This window comes from Mus caroli, unplaced genomic scaffold (genome assembly GCF_978045245.1).
Source record: "Mus caroli unplaced genomic scaffold, Mus_caroli_1 scaffold_17, whole genome shotgun sequence".
Lineage (NCBI taxonomy): Eukaryota > Metazoa > Chordata > Mammalia > Rodentia > Muridae > Mus > Mus caroli.
Window position 1 is genome coordinate 61981737 of NW_028227272.1, and position 16282 is coordinate 61998018.

Genomic DNA, 16282 nt, shown 5'->3' on the forward strand with positions numbered 1-16282 from the left:
ACATTTGTAGAAGGTAGATAACTAAAGGTTAAATCATATATTGAGCCCCACACAGAAAGCGCTGTGGAAACTTAAGGTGAATAAACCCTTTCCTCCAATATGAAGTAATTTATTAAAACCAGTTTGCATGACCATATTATCCAAATAAAAAGAATAACAAGTTACATAATTCATCCTCTTTATTATAGAAATATTAAACATTGGGGTTTTTTTGTTTGGTTGGTTGGGGTATTTTTGTTTTTTGGGTTTTTTTTGGTTTTGCTTGTTTGTTTGTTTGTTTGTTTGTTTGTTTTAAGACAGGGTTTCTGTAGCCCAGGCTGTCCTGGAACTCACTTTTGTAGACCAGGCTGGCCTTGAAATCAGAAATCCACCTGCCTTTGCCTCCTGAGTGCTGGGATTAAAGTCGTATGCCACCATGCCCACCTAATATTAAACATTGTATATATTTAATTTGTTAATTTGTATTACAAAATCTTTTTGGGGTGCCGGCTTCAAGACAGAGTTTCTCTGTGTAGTCCTGGCTGTCCTAGAACTCACTCTGTAGCCCAGGCTGGACTTGAACTCAGAAATCTGCCTGCCTCTGCCTTCCAAGTGCTGGGATTAAAGATGTGGGCCACCACTGCCCGGCATATTACAAAATCTTAATTGAGAAAAATATTTGTAAACATTTCTATACAATTTAGTTACACATTTGTAAAGTTAAGCTTTTATTGCTCAATTTATAATTAAATAAAGGGGAGTCAATTTCAAATATATCTTTAGACTTGTTATTCTGTTCATAACCTAGAACTTCCAATTGTTTATAGTACTTGTATAGTAGTCTACAATAATTCAGTGGTTCTTATAACCAACAGAAGTTGAACCACTGCTAAAGCCTTAGAGACACATTTTAAAATCTGAAAATTAATAGAAACAAGATGAATGTCACACGATACCATTGAATAATTCTTTATAACTTGCAATAACTTCTATAAATATCCAATATATACAAAGAACTCAAGAAGCTGAACTCCAGAAAAATCAAATAACCCCATTAAAAAATGGTGTACAGAGCTAAACAAAGAATTCTCAACTGAGGATACTGAATGGCTGAAAAGCACCTGAAAAAAATGTTCAACATCCTTAATCATCAGGGAAATGCAAATCAAAACAACCCTGAGATTCCACCTCACACCAGCCAAAATGACTAAGATCAAAAATTCAGGTGACAGCAGATGCTGGCGAGGATGTGGAGAAAGAGGAACACTCCTCCATTGCTGGTGGGATTGCAAGGTGGTACAACCACTCTGGAAATCAGTCTGGTGGTTCCTCAGAAAATTGGACATAGTACTACTGGAAGATCCAGCAATACCTCTCCTGGGCATATACCCAGAAGATGTTCCAACTTGTAATAAGAACACATGTTCCACTATGTTCATAGCAGCCTTATTTATAATAGCCAGAAGCTGGAAAGAACCCAGTTGTCCCTCAACAGAGGAATGGATACAGAAAATGTGGTACATTTACACAATGGAGTACTACTCAGCTATTAAAAAGAATGAATTTATGAAATTCCTAGGCAAATGGATGGACCTGGAGGGCATCATCCTGAGTGAGGTAACCTAATCACAAAGGAACTCACACAATATGTATTCACTGATAAGTGGATATTAGCCCAGAAACTTAGAATACCCAAGATACAATTTGCAAAACACATGAAATTTAAGAAGAAAGAAGACCAAAGTGTGGATACTTCGTTCCTCCTTAGAATAGGGAACAAAATGCCCATGGAGGGAATTACAGAAACAAAGTTTCGAGCTGAGACCGAAGGAAGGACCATCCAGAGACTGCCCCCCGCCCCTGGGGATCCATCCCATAAACAGCCACCAAACCCAGACACTATTGCATACAGCAGCAAGATTTTGCTGACAGGACCCTGATATAGCTGTCTCTTGTGAGGCTCTGCCAGTGCCTGGCAAATACAGAAGTGGATGCTCACAGTCATCTATTGGATGGAACACAATATAAAACAGGGCCCCCAATGGAGGAGCTAGAGAAAGTACCCAAGGAGTTGAAAGGGTCTGCAACCCTATAGGAGGAACAACAATGTGAACTAACCAGTACCCCCAGAGCTCCTGTCTCTAGCTGCCTATGTAGCAGATGGCCTTGTCGGCCATCATTAGGGGGAAAGGCCCTTGGTCTTGTGAAGATTATATGCCCCAGTACAGGGGAATGCCAGGGCCAGGAAGCAGGAGTGGGTGGGTTGGGGAGCAGGGCGGGGGTGGGGTGGGATATAGGGGACTTTCCGGATAGCATTTGAAATGTAAATTAAGAAATTATCTGCTGGGGCGTGGTGGTGCATGCCTTTAATCCCAGCACTTGGGAGACAGAAGCAGGTGGATTTCTGAGCTCTAGGCCAGCCTGGTCTATAGTGTGAGTTCCAGGACAGCCAGGGCTATACAGAGAAACCCTGTCTCGAAAAACAAACAAACAAACAAACAAACAAAAACAAAAAGAAAAGAAAATATCTAATAAAAGAAAAAGAAGGGGGCTGGAGAGATGGCTCAGCAGTTAAGAGCACTGACTCCTATTCCGAAGGTCCTGAGTTCAAATCCCAGCCACCACATGGTGGCTCACAACCATCCGTAATGAGATCTGACGCTCTCTTCTGATGTGTCTGAAGGCAGCTACAGTGTACTCACATATAATAAATAAATAAATCTTTAAAAAATAAAAAGTAAAAAGAAGAAGAAAAATACCACCAGATCAGATTACGAAAGAAATATCGGTATTCATCTGAACCTATTTTTCTCCACAGAGGTTGCCATCTCAGATCTTAAGTCTTTTGAATGTTCTTTTTCCACTTAGACGGTGCAGACTGTATCCTTGCTTGTTGACATGGTACTCATTAGGTAGATGTTAAATACTAAAATTGCAGTTCTCCGTCTACACTGGCCATCTCTCTTGAATCTCTTCCTAGGTGGTTCCTTCCCGTTGAGGGCCTCTGTAAATTTCTGATGTTGGTGTTTTGGATAACAGGATATTCATCAATTCAGTGTGAGACCCCAGAAGATTATTCTTGTCCAGAAATCTGAACTTATCAGTTGGCATTTTTAAAAGCATCAAACAAAAAGTTTTAATTCAGTCATCATATACTGACAGAATGTGACAGCTAGAGTCCTGACTCATGTCCTAAAAAACGTGACGTCAGGGTCTACATTTCCAGAGAACGGAGACTGGCTTAAAATCCCCTATGGAGATACAAAGCATTTAGCTTTAAACTCATTAGGTGAGTGTTAATGTGCCTGTCACATTGGCTTTTTGTGTGTTAACCAGTATTGATGAAGGTAATACTATAAATATCCGATCAATGTAATTGCGGTCTTCAGAAGCCCGCATAGTGTGTCAATCACCGTGCTCCATTTAAGAAATAACATGCCGGGCTGGTGAGATGGCTCAGTGGGTAAGAGCACCCGACTGCTCTTCCGAAGGTCCAGAGTTCAAATCCCAGCAACCACATGGTGGCTCACAACCATCCGTAACGAGATCTGGCGCCCTCTTCTGGAGTGTCTGAAGACAGCTACAGTGTACTTACATATAATAAATAAATAAATCTAAAAAAAAAAAAAAAAAAAAAAAGAAATAACATGCCTAGATGTGTTTCGAAATTATATCCAAATAATTGGCTTTAATTTTTTTTTTTTTTTTGCTCTGGATTCTTTTAAAAGTTGTTTTTGTCAGAACAAATATGTGCCCATGATTTATGGCATCAGATGATGCAGCAGGTCTCAGCTTCTTCCTCTCCTTTGCCTTGTTCTTCCAGGCAAAGAGTCCTCGAAAATCTCCCCTTTAAAACTTCTTTAGATGTTTATGGTGATAATCATTGTCCTGTTTGTTTGTCTGTTTGCTTATTTATTTATTTATTTATTTATTTATTCTTTTTTTTTTTTTTGACAGGGTTTCTCTGTATAGTCCTGGCTGTCCTGGAACTCGCTCTGTAGACCAGGCTGGCCTCAAACTCAGAAACCTGCCTGCCTCTGCCTCCCAAGTGCTGGGATTAAAGGTGTGCGCCACCACTGCCCAGCTGTCCTGTTTATTTTATTGGTTGGTTGGTTGGTTGTTCAGTTTTATTCTAAGACGATTCTATTTCTTTCTTTTTCTATCCATTTATTTTGTTGGGATGGTGTTCTCTCTACGTAGCTCTGGACTAACACTGTCCTGTTTCTTAGTATATTCTTTACGTTGTCATTTTGGTTCATCAGTTTTAGAGAAGAAGATTAAAAAGATCATCTTACCTGTTCTATCATGATCCCACAATTTTCTTAACCATAGGATTTTTATATAGCTGAAATCGATAGGTGGTATTTCCATTACTGTGACCATGTAAATGACCATTCACCATTGAAATACGGGCATTTACTTCTTCATATAATTTTCATATAACATTTCTTAAAGTCATTTGTTTAAAAAAACAATAACTTCTTTGAGTTTGCTGTTTTATTTATTCCAAAAGATGTAGCCCACACCTATAAAGTATCCTTCCCGATGTTTGTGTGTGTGTGTGTGTGTGTTTGTGTGTGTGCGCGCAGAGTGTAGGTGTTATGTGGCATGACATCCTTGATATTGCCTTTATTTAGATGTTAAGTACAGCTTATATAGATACACGCCACTACCACATTAAGACTGGTGGACTTGTGACAGATTTCTGACTGGAGTGACTTTGCCAAGGGGCACACTGAAATCTGTTATAATTCTTGTGGTGCTGTTATTATTCTTGAGGGTGCTTTTGAAGGAAACTCATACTTGAACTGTAGACTGAGTAAAGATTGTTCTCCCAAATGTGAATGGACCATAACAAAAGCCCATTATTCATTCAAGTGTGACCTTTCTTCTGCAAGAAGGGGAAGACTGGGAGACGTAACTTAGACCTTTGTCCTCCAAGTCCTTATAACTCAAGTGTCACTTCACTTAACTCTATGGTCTTCTTGTAAGTGAGATTGGTAGAAACATATTCACAGACTTGCCATTAAAACCAGGGATTACAGCTATATCCACTTCCAGCAATTCTCATAGGCAGGCAACCACAAACTGGGTAGCTAAAAACAACACAAATATGTTCTCCCACAATTCTGGAAACTACAAACTTAGAGTCAGGGTGTTGGCACAGGGTTGATTGATGTATTCTGCTGATAATGCACTTGCCTGGCATACCTGAACCCTGGATTTCAGGAAGTATAGTCTGGGCACTTCTAAAGGCTGCACTCTTGAAACCAGTTGGGGGAGATCCTTCCTCTCCTTGCTAGTTTTGTGGTTTGCCAGAAATCATTGATACTTCTTGACTGACAACTGCATCCTCTAGTCTCCGTTTCTGTTGTTCTATGGAATTCTTTCTTTGGGTCTGTATTTAAGTTTCCCTGTGCTTGTAAGAACACCATTCGCGCTGAGCTAGGATCATTTTAATGCTTTCCAACTTAATTAAGTCTGTACTTTGTTCTAGAGATGCTTCTCAGGTGGTGAGGAATGATCTCCGGATTAACTCCACTGTACATGGAAAATATCTATCACAGGTTTAAAAAAATGCATCTAATATACTTAACTATTGCATCTCACAGCTTAGCAGCACAGCGTGCTTAAAATATCTGATGTTTATCCTTATGCTCATGCAGCTAAGTGTTAACTATGCATTCCTACCCACTGCTACCCAGCATGACAAGAAAACACCACACTACAAAATCCAGGAAAAAAAATTAAAAATGAAGTATTTTTTTTCCTTCACAAACATAAAGTGAAAGTTGAAAGCTGTGATACCATAAGGCAAGCTACTGCAACTCAGTCATCTGTATTTCAAAACCGAGTCCTAGTCACAGGTTCTGGCATATGTTTTGGGAGGGGACACCATTCAATCCATCATAACAGTTTCACTCACTGACTATAAACAAACAAACAAACAAACAAACAAACAACAACAACAACAACAAAAACCAAGTTTCCCATAGCCGCAGCAAGATGGCAAAGGAGATGGCAGAGTTCCATCTTGCTTGCTGAACTTAGTCAAGAATGTCTCGATGGCGCTTTCAAGACCATGGTAATAAAATCAGATCATAAATTATCAGCAGGCTCTAGATGGATCGTGAAGAACATGCTGAAGACTTAGCCAATCAAGAAGATGTACTGTGAGATGAAACAGAGGGAAAACTAAAGCCCACAGCCCTGCCTTTCAAAGAGGAAGTATCTCTGAAGAAACTGTCGCTGGGGTATCAGGAAAGGTGTCTGCAGTGCCACAGATAAAGAGAATGCAGAAAAAACTGAAGAATTCAGGGTTCCTGAGGTGGTTTCAATGAGTATGGCCCAAATGGGCTCAGATGTTTGGATGTTTGATCTCCAGTTACTAGACTGTTTATGAAGGACTAGGAAGTGGGCCTTCTCAGAGGACCTGTGTCACTAGGGGGTAGGTTTTGAGGTTTCAAAAGCCAGGCCAGGTCCTGTCTGGCTCTCTCTACCTCATGCTTGGGGGAGTAAACTCTCAGCTACTGCTCTGGTACTATGGTCTGCTTGTGGCCATACTCCTCCTGGCCACAATGGTCATGGGCTCACCCTCTGAAACTGTAAGCCAACCCCAATTAAATGCTTCCGTGTATAAGTTGCCTTGGTTTCAGAGTCTGCTCTCAGCAATCAGAGAACAGCTGAGACAGTCCCTGTAAGCTTGAAGAGTAAGAAAGTAATTTGTAATCTATAACTCCTTAGTTCCTAAGACAGGTCTGTCATTGGACACTGAGCCTATCAGCAACCTAAATGAGTTAAAAGAAAGAGCACAGGGAGTTGTTTTAAATGTATCTCATTTCTCTCAAAAGTGTAAAGACAATGAAAAGCTGAAAAAAAAAAAAAAGAAAAAGCAAGGACCTGTATTTAGCACTTGGCAGATAGAAGGCTTGTTACAAACCTGGGCTATATAGCAAGTTTCAGGACATCCTGGCAGTGAGACTGGATCTTAGTGACAACAACAACGTATATAGTGATGTGGGTAATAATGATAAAACAATGATAATAGACATCTGTGAAGTTTCAGAACTCTTAGGACTCAGAGGGGTTCTTTAAACATCCATAAACGGAAGATGCTACCTGTATAAAAAGTGACACATCACAAACACCATGAAGCAAGATGTGGATGCTCCTCTCTAGGCTTTGCAGCCTTAAGATACAAAGAGAGGGCTGGAGAGATAGATGACTCAGTGGTTAAGAGCACTGACTGTTCTTCCAAAGGTCCTGAGTTCAAATTCCAGCAACCACATGGTGGCTCACAACCTTTTGTACAGCTACAGAGTACTCATGTATATTAAATAAATAAATAAATCTTTTTAAAAAAAGATACAAAGAGACTACTTTGTGTCGAGAGGTTTTATTGAAACATTGGCTAGCATCTAGAAATCAATAGATCAATCCCTCCCAAACTTGATGTGTTAGCTTGAGACTACATGGGTGCATTTATTGAAATTAGAATGCATATGTAAGATCAAAATAAAAATTATTCTCATTTGCAAAGTCTCCAGAATCGTCACCTACAAAAAAAAAAAAAATCCAAGTAATTATGAAAACATGGCTCAGTGCTAAGAACGAACAGTGCTTTCCAGAGAACTCAAATTTGGTTCTCAGCATTCTCATCATGCAGCTCAGAGCCATCTGTGCTGCCAACTCTAGGGTATCCCACACCCTCTTCTGACCTCTTCGGACTCTGCCTTCACGTGCACAAAACCATAGAAAATACATAATTAAAATATAATAAAATAATTTTTTGTAAAAGATTTCTTAGAATCATTTCAGATAGACAGGGAAAAAGACGATGCAATATATGAGAAAGAACAGCATATAAATGTGCATTTTAATATTAATTCTGAGGACATAGATTGATTAAAATTCCTTTTTTGTTTGTTTGGTTTTTTTTGTTGTTGTTGTTGTTGTTTTTGGTTTTTGTTGTTTAGTTTTTCGAGACAGGGTTTCTCTGTATAGCCCTGGCTGTCCTGGAACTTACTCTGTAAACCAGGCTGGCCTCGAACTCAGAAATCCACCTGCCTCTGCCTCCCCAGTGCAGGGATTAAAGGTGTGCACCACCACCACGCCTGGCTTGATTAAAATTCTTGATGGTACTATTATTTTACAGATTGGGATGAGATCCTGGGGAAAATTCAAAAGGAAGTTAAGCTTTAAAATGTACTCCAACGTTCAAAAAAATTATAACCCTATTATGCAGCTACAGTTTAAGATTAAATATTCTCATAAAGCAAATTTGCATACAAAAAGGAACAACAAAACACACCAAGAATTGGCACAGAACTTCTAATACAACACAAAACTCAGAGAAAAGGATTCAATGGAGCAGCCAAATCAATAAAGAAATAAACCAAGAAAGCAGTGCAAAAGACAACACAGGAATAGTCGGAATAAGTCCAAATATATATGTGATGGGTGATCTTCATTGTCCAGTTGAGTGGATTTGGGCCTAGAAGGTTTATCGGTGAGGATCTTTCCAGAGTGGTTTAACTGAGGAAGAATGACCACCCTCAGTGTGAGCGGTATTATCTATCTCATTGCTAGGTCTTAGACTAAATAAAAAAGAAAAACAGAGGAAGTGGATGTAATGTTAACACCCCCCTCGCTCTCTGTATAGTTGTTCAATAGCCTGTGCTAGGAGGTCATAGGTTGTGGAGGGAGAGACCAGCATTTCTGTTCTGCTGCATGGCTAAATGGATGCGATATCCCACCCCAACCCACAAATATTTACATTACGATTCATAAAAGTAGCAAAGTTAAAGTTATAAAGTAGTAATGGATGTAATTGTATGCGTTTTTAAGGGTTGCAGCATTAGGAAGGTTGAGGACCACTGTTTTGTTTTACCAGGAGGCAGAAAGGGACATAGCCATGAGATCCAGCTCAGCAAGGTCTGCCTCAAAGCAAAACAAACAAAAGCCAAAAGGGGTTGGTTAACTGGCGGGATTCGGTCTGCCAAGATGGATAACAAGAGTGAGATGCTACAAGACTCCTAGGACGTCATTCTTACTGCTGATGCCTTCCTTCCTTCCTTCCCTCCTTCCTTCCTTCCATTTTAATTGTCTGTAGCATTCTGGGAAGACACTTTCTGATCTGAGAAGGGTTTGTTTGGTTGTTTGATTGATTGGTGTGGTTTTTGTTTTCCCGACTTTTCAGCTGTTGTATCTATTAGAACTATGCAATTGTTACATCTTCTTGTTCTTTCTCTTTTGGGGCGGGTGGGGGAGTATCTAGACCCTGAAGAGAAAGTTTGAATTTCTTAGGTCAGTTGAATGGGAATTCAACCCGGAGTAAGTGAGATTCGGCATCCTCTTAGTCTACACAGGCAATTTCATCTCAGCATCTCAGTTATCCCCCTTCTGTGCTTGATACTATGTTGAGACTCGGTGGAATTTTATGTATATTTTATGCTTGCTGGATTTAGATAAAAGATGTAGGGAAATCTGGAAGAGTTAAGTTTATATTTATACTGCCCTTGTTTCACCTGACGGAAGCTACTTAAACCGGGTACTAAACTGACTTTTAAAAACTACTCATGTTTAATTTTTAAGGTTAATTAATGTATACATAAAATTCACGTGCCATAAAGTGAGTTCGCGATAATTGTGATACTTAGCTGAGACAATTGTTTATTAGAACAAATTTCTTCCTGGTTCAAGTCTCAGTTTGTTTTTCTTGCTGAACATATCACGCTACTGAGTCCTGTTTCAGCTAGGCTCTGAGAGGATTACACGGGCTAAGTGGCAGTTTCTGTCCCGTGGGGCTCAGAGTGCTCAAATCAGATAGGTAAAAACCCCATACCGGAAGCGCTGAGACATCGTGCACTCACCATGCCAGGGCCACACAAAACATAAGTCTAGGAAAGTTACTACACCTCATTTCAGCAGGCGAGTCCACTCACAGTGCTCCCGGGAGACTCTGATAACAAGACCGGCATTGTTAATTACAGCATTGTTAATTACGGCTTGGTCGCCAGCTCAAGCAAGTAAACACGGGTTAGCAAGAGCCTTTGCTAGCTGGGTATGTAACAAGAGGCTTGATGGAAAACGCTAGTTCTTTGTTAAGGATGCATGAAAGGGAAAACTGTGTACTCGGGGCTGAGACCATGCCAAAACAGACCATTACTCAGAGCAGCGGAAAGTGAAACTAGTTTCAGGGAACTCTGCAGCAGCCTGAGGGGGAAGCCCCACCCTCGAAGTGTGCTCTTCCATCAGCTCAGCAGTCTGCAGTCTTACTGCCCTAAAAGTCAGTTTCTCTCTACCCTCAAGGATACACTAGACCTCGGAAGGAATGCGGGAAGGAATACGGGACCAGAGACTTCTAACAGCGGAGATGTGAAACATTCCAACGAAGATAAGGAACACAGGAAACTCTCAGCTCCACGTGCACTGTCCACCAGGCCCTGTCTCCGTCTTTCTGAGCCATGCTAGTACTGTTCCTCACCAAAAAAAAGCTCAAATGAAAGCATTTTTAAAAATCATGCACTGTGATCATGCACGCTGGCTGGCCTGTGGGCCATGCAAAGTTTTGAAGTTAAGTAACAGCTACATGAAATTGCATGTTCCGTCTGTGACACAAATGATTTATTTAGCAGTTAAAACAAAAAACAAAACAAAACAAAAAAACTCCACATAATTTTTAAGAGACCACGTAATGTTTTAAAAGATCACATAATTTTTCAAATATTATTTACCAGCACATATTAATTTAATATACTGTACAATAGGTCTCAATTTGACCATTATAGCATTACATCTATATATGTAATACATTATGATCATATTCACCCTTACATTCATATTTACTCCAGTCCCCTTTGTTCTCTGTCTTTTTTGGGGGGAGGGGGTGACCCAATACATTTTGTAGAGGAGTTTTAATCCAGCAACATGGCTGCTCTGGGAAGGGATCCTATCCAAAGAACTTCTAGGTCTATATGATGTAACCAGAATGCAGACACACCCTTAGTACACATCTTTAATCCCTCTGGCTGGAATACATACCTTTCTTAAATTTCCAAATAGAAACGAGTACATTTAAATAGTTTTTACAACATAGATTAACTGTCCCCATTATATTCTAGAGACAATTATACAGGATAGTTAATTAGGTTTTATTTCACCATCAAACTAGCACACTACTTTGAAGTTGATTTAAATGACAAGAATTCCACTGAAATGAATAAAAGTAAAAAGCTAAAGGTGGTATATGGATTTTAGGGTTTTGATTATTTAATTATTTACATTTTACACGTGCAACAATCCTATGGCTATTGGACACAGAAATAAAAGAAACAAACACTCAGAGCTTAGTGACTTTCTCAATCACCAGGATAAATTTTGAGGCATGTCCTAAATATGCTTAACACTGAGTTGGTACACATTAAGAAGGTTTAATTTGTTCATGGTTGAGCTGGCTGTTATTAGTTCCGTGGGACATCGGATTGATTAGATTGTCTCCTCATTGTACCCATGGCTACCTGATCCATTTCCAGTTTGCTTTTAGTAACTAGGAAAAAAAAAAAAACTATCAGTGTTTTTCCAACTATTCAACGTTGACTCTTCTAAGTGTCTTTAAAAATAAAAAAATATCTGTCTATTTGTCATAAGTAAATGTAGTACACATCTTTGATCCCAAATAGTAATGCCTAGTTGAGGTGCAGACCAAGTGATGAATCGGAGAAAGAGTTGAGAGAATGAGTCAGAAATAAGATCCGCCAGGCAGAGGTGGTGGACTTTAATCCCAGCACTTGGTAGGCAGAGGCAGGTGGATCTCTGAGTTTGAGGTCACCCCTGTCTACAGAGTGAGTTCCGGGACAGTAGGGATACATGGAGAAACCCTGTCTCAAACAAAAAGAGGTTACAGTGGCCGGGCGTGGTGGCGCAGGCCTTTAATCCCAGCACTCAGGAGGCAGAGGCAGGCGGATTTCTGAGTTCGAGGCCAGCCTGGTCTACAAAGTGAGTTCCAGGACAGCCAGGGCTAGACAGGGAAACCCTGACTCGAAAATCCAAACCAAACCAAACCAAACCAAAACAAAACAAAACAAAATGAAGTTCTGAGAGTCATTCTCCTTATCTCTGGCAAAAGAGACTTAAGGCTCCTCCATTAACCTATGCCTGCAGTGCCTGCAGTGCCTGTTAGCATATCAATGTCTATGCTATGCTAACCTCTAGGCTTCCTCAGTCGCCAGCCATCCTGGATGACAAAGTCTGTCCCCCACAGGGAAAACTATCCAGCCCCGGAACTTTCTCCTTCCTTTCCTTTCCCTTCTTATGATGATTAGAATATTTTAAAGCAAAAACTCGTAATTGAAAGCTAGGCAGCCAGGCGCAGTGGGGCATGCCTTTAGTCCCAGCACTTGGGAGGCAGAGGCAGGCGGATTTCTGAGTTCGAGGTCAGCCTGGTCTACAAAGTAAGTTCCAGGACAGCCAGGGCTATACAGAGAAACCCTGTCTCGAAAAACCAAAAAAAAAAAAAAAAAAAAAAAAAAAAAAAAAAAAAAAAAAAAAAAGAGAGAGAGAGAGAGAGACAAAGAAAAAAGAAAGCAAGCAAGCTAGGCATTAGATCAGCCAAGAAAATTCAGTGTTTTGTTGACCATATGTGTTTTCATGATGTCCAGCTTTCTACCTATTTATTGATTCACTTAGGTGTGATCCCGTACACCCCAGGCTGACCTCAGTAGCTGAGGATGGCTGTGAACTTCCTCTTTTTCTTGCCTCTGTTGTGCCAGGAAGCATTCGTGAACCCCAAAAGGCCACCAAGGAGCTGTTTCTGATGTAATAATAGCATTAGGGTCTCTTTATTACAAGCTCAGGCTTGGGCTTTCCTCCAACCCAACCCTAACACAGCAGGACAGGAAGGGAAAGTGGGGAAGCCTCTGAACCCTCAGCAGGACAAGGTCTCATAGGAAAATGGGAGCAAGTGAGAGGGTGAGGCAAGGGGTGTCCGATCTGCAAAGCATCTAATAGAATGTCTCTAAGCCCACAGGTGAGTGCTCTGAAGCAAGACTGTACACAATCACAAATGGTCTGAAAGTACCTCTGAAACAATCAGACTAATCTTTGATTAACTGTTGCTAGGAAGTAGCTAGGGAGTAACTGTGGCCAAGGACAAGCCGTGGGGTCCTTCCTGGTACTTGAATGCAGCTTGGGTTCTGCTGCAGGACACATTCTCAGGCTTGTTTTCTTTTCTTTAGGATGGAAGCTGGTTCCAAGGTGGAGAAGGTTTGGCCACTCCACCTCCACCCCCTGAGTCCTGGAATATCAAGTGTGTGCCGCTATACTCACTTCATGTGATCCTGGAACTGAGCCCAGACCTTCTTACATGCTAGGTAAACACTTCACCAGCTGATGATATCCCCAGACTTCAACTTCCCTGCTTAGATATGAAATGAAAATGATTTTTAAAAAATGATTTAAAATGGATTCTGGGGCTGCAGAGATGGCTCAGTGGTTAAGAGCACTGACTGCTCATCCAGAGGTCCTGAGTTCAATTCCAAGCAATCGCATGGTGGCTCATGAGCATCTATAATGGAATCCGATGCCTTCTTTTGGGTGTGTCTGAAGACAGAGACAGTGTACTCACATACATAAAATAAGTAAATCTTAAAAAAAAAAATTAATTCTGATGAAACTTGGGGAATATTGTACTTTGCTAGGTACCTGTTTAATGTCTTTGTTTTTGATGTTTATTATATAAATACTTATATTAAATTATTTGGAATAAATGTAGATAATTAGGAAATCTAGGAGAAAAGACAAAATGTAAGGACAGAGCCGGACATGGTGGCACATGCCTTCAGTCTCAGTGGCAGAGGCAAGAGCAGCTCCAGCCCCGTGAGTGGGTGGCGAACCTCATTTACATAGTGAGATTCTCATCAGCCAGGACCATGTAGAGATCCTGTCCCAAAAACCAAAACCAAACTAAAACAAACCAAACCAAACAAAAAGCAAAGCCAAAACCAAAACATAAGGACTTGCTTGTTGGCCTTTTAACATTGTTTTTCATTACTTAAACTCATCCGGAATGAGAATGCTCTGTAATGTCCCCTGAAAGAACATGGTGTTTATTTACAGGAAATACAATTTCATGTCTTGTAATTAATCATGAGTGGTGATGTAACACTCTAAATAAAAATCTCAGGTGCAAATAGATTTAATGTTTGGGTTGTCAGCATGCCATCATTATTAGCAGAGACTGTTAGGTCCCAAAGAAGCTGGGAACACGTGACTAACTGAGCTAGCTACTTGTTAACATATTAAAGCAGTCTGAAGCTGCCCCCTGGCTGCCCAGCTTTCTCTGTGTTGCAGGTAGCTGTTCCAAAGGCTCTTCCCTGGGCATTTCTCATCCTTAGCCTATGGCCAACTCTCTAGCGCTTCCCTACCCATAGCTTCTCTTTTCTATATAACCCAACCATCAGCCATCAGCCATTTTGACTTTGTGGTCTCTTGGCTCCCGTGTCCTTCTCTTGACCCTCTGCTCTGCTTTACCCAGCTCCTGCCCTGGCCCATGGTCTGGTCTATTATGTTGGCCGTGTTGGATTTTTGCAGAGCCTCCGGCTGTTCTCTTCTGTCCTGCAATAGGGACTTCCTTCTCTTCTGTACCTTGGAGCAGTCGTGTGCTCATTTTCATCCTGGGCCCTTCTCCTGGTTTGTTTTTGCCTCAGTCAATTTTATTTTATTTTATTTTTATTTTTTTATTTGAAAGATTTATTTATTATTATATCTAAGTACACTGTAGCTGTCTTTAGATGCACCAAAAGAGGGTTTTAGATCTCATTATAGATGGTTGTAAGCCACCATGCAGTTGCTGGGATTTTAACTCAGGACCTTTGGAAGAGAATTCGGTGCTCTTAACCACTGAGCCATCTCTCCAGCCCAATTTTATTTTTTTGCTTTTCTGATCCTCTTCTCTCTTGCATTTGTTGGGGCTGGAGAGATGACTTAGCTGTTAAGAACACTGTCTGCTCTTCCAGAGGTCCCGAGTTCAATTCCCAACAACCACTTGGTGGCTCATTTACCCATGTGATATCACACGAATTTTGTTCTGAGCAGCATGTTTGTGAGAGACATTATTGTTTCTAGATCATGTTTTCTTTTCCCCCTACTTCACAGCGTTCTATAATAAATCTCATCACATTTTACCTGTCTCTTATCCAGATGATGAACAAGTGAGCTGTCTCCACAGTTCCACATTTTCAGAATCAACGGTGAGATACACTTGTATTGTTCCTTTAGTGACCCCAGCAAGAGTGTCTTGGATTCTGAACAAGGAAACAGCTTATGTATTTGCCCATCTCTGTTATCGTTCCAAAGAACCCGTTTTGCCAAGCTGATTTCCGCCTTTGCCCCTTGGTTTTATTTATCTTTCATAGCGTCTTTCTGTTTGATTTATACCGTTTCTTTTTTTTTTTTTTAACATCCTTCAGCACTTTTTTTTCTCCTTTTCTATCACATTTACTCTATGCTTACTTTTCTAGCTTCTTGGGTTAATCTTGGCTCATTTTTAAAAATTGTTCAAGCTTTCTGATAAATATATCCAAACTATAATGTTTCCGTTAAGCACTGGCTCAGTAGTAGTTTAAAAAATTGATGTATAGTACTACGTGTTTTAAGGCCCCTGCACTTTCCTTTTGTTTTGTTTTGTCTTTGTTTGTCTGTTTCACCAACAGGCCAGTGATGTGATTGCATACCAGTTAGAGTCCTCAGATGCACTGGAGTTCTAAGGTTTCCTGTACGCCCCATTGTAAAGATAAACTGATGCAATACGAAAGACAGAGCTACAAAACAATCTGCTGCTACGTATGCTGAGCCAACTCAGATGTGGTCCTGAAGGAACGTGCATGGGGAAGGGAGCCCAGCAGAGGGTGAGGCTCCAAGCAGAATAAGATTTTATTAAAGAAATATCTGAATGAAGGCTACAGATAAGATTTGAGAAGCCAGTGAACCGTCTCCAGGACTGCCACAAAGTTCTTTCTCTTCTCTTTTCTCTTCTCTTCTCTTCTCTTCTCTTCTCTTCTCTTCTCTTCTCTTCTCTTCTCTTCTCTTCTCTTCTCTTTCTCCTCTCCTCTCTCCTCTCCTCTCCTCTCCTCTCCTCTCCTCTCCTCTCCTCTCCTCTCCTCTCCTCTCCTCTCCTCTCCTCTCCTCTCCTCTCCTCTCCTCTCCTCTCCTCTCCTCTCCTCTCCTCTCCTCTCCTCTCCTCTCCTCTCCTCTCCTCTCCTCTCCTCTCCTCTCCTCTCCTCTCCTCTCCTCTCCTCTCCTCTCC

The 16282-nt window shown here is 40.8% G+C and overlaps 1 long non-coding RNA gene across 1 annotated transcript; it reads left to right on the top strand.

Moving 5' to 3' along the window:
* The first annotated feature begins 12880 nt into the window (after positions 1 to 12880).
* Positions 12881 to 15878, top strand: LOC110311771 (uncharacterized). The gene is made up of 4 exons (XR_015045686.1): positions 12881 to 13006; positions 13215 to 13349; positions 15178 to 15227; positions 15690 to 15878. It is a non-coding gene; the product is annotated as an uncharacterized LOC110311771 (long non-coding RNA).
* Positions 15879 to 16282: the final 404 nt, after the last annotated feature.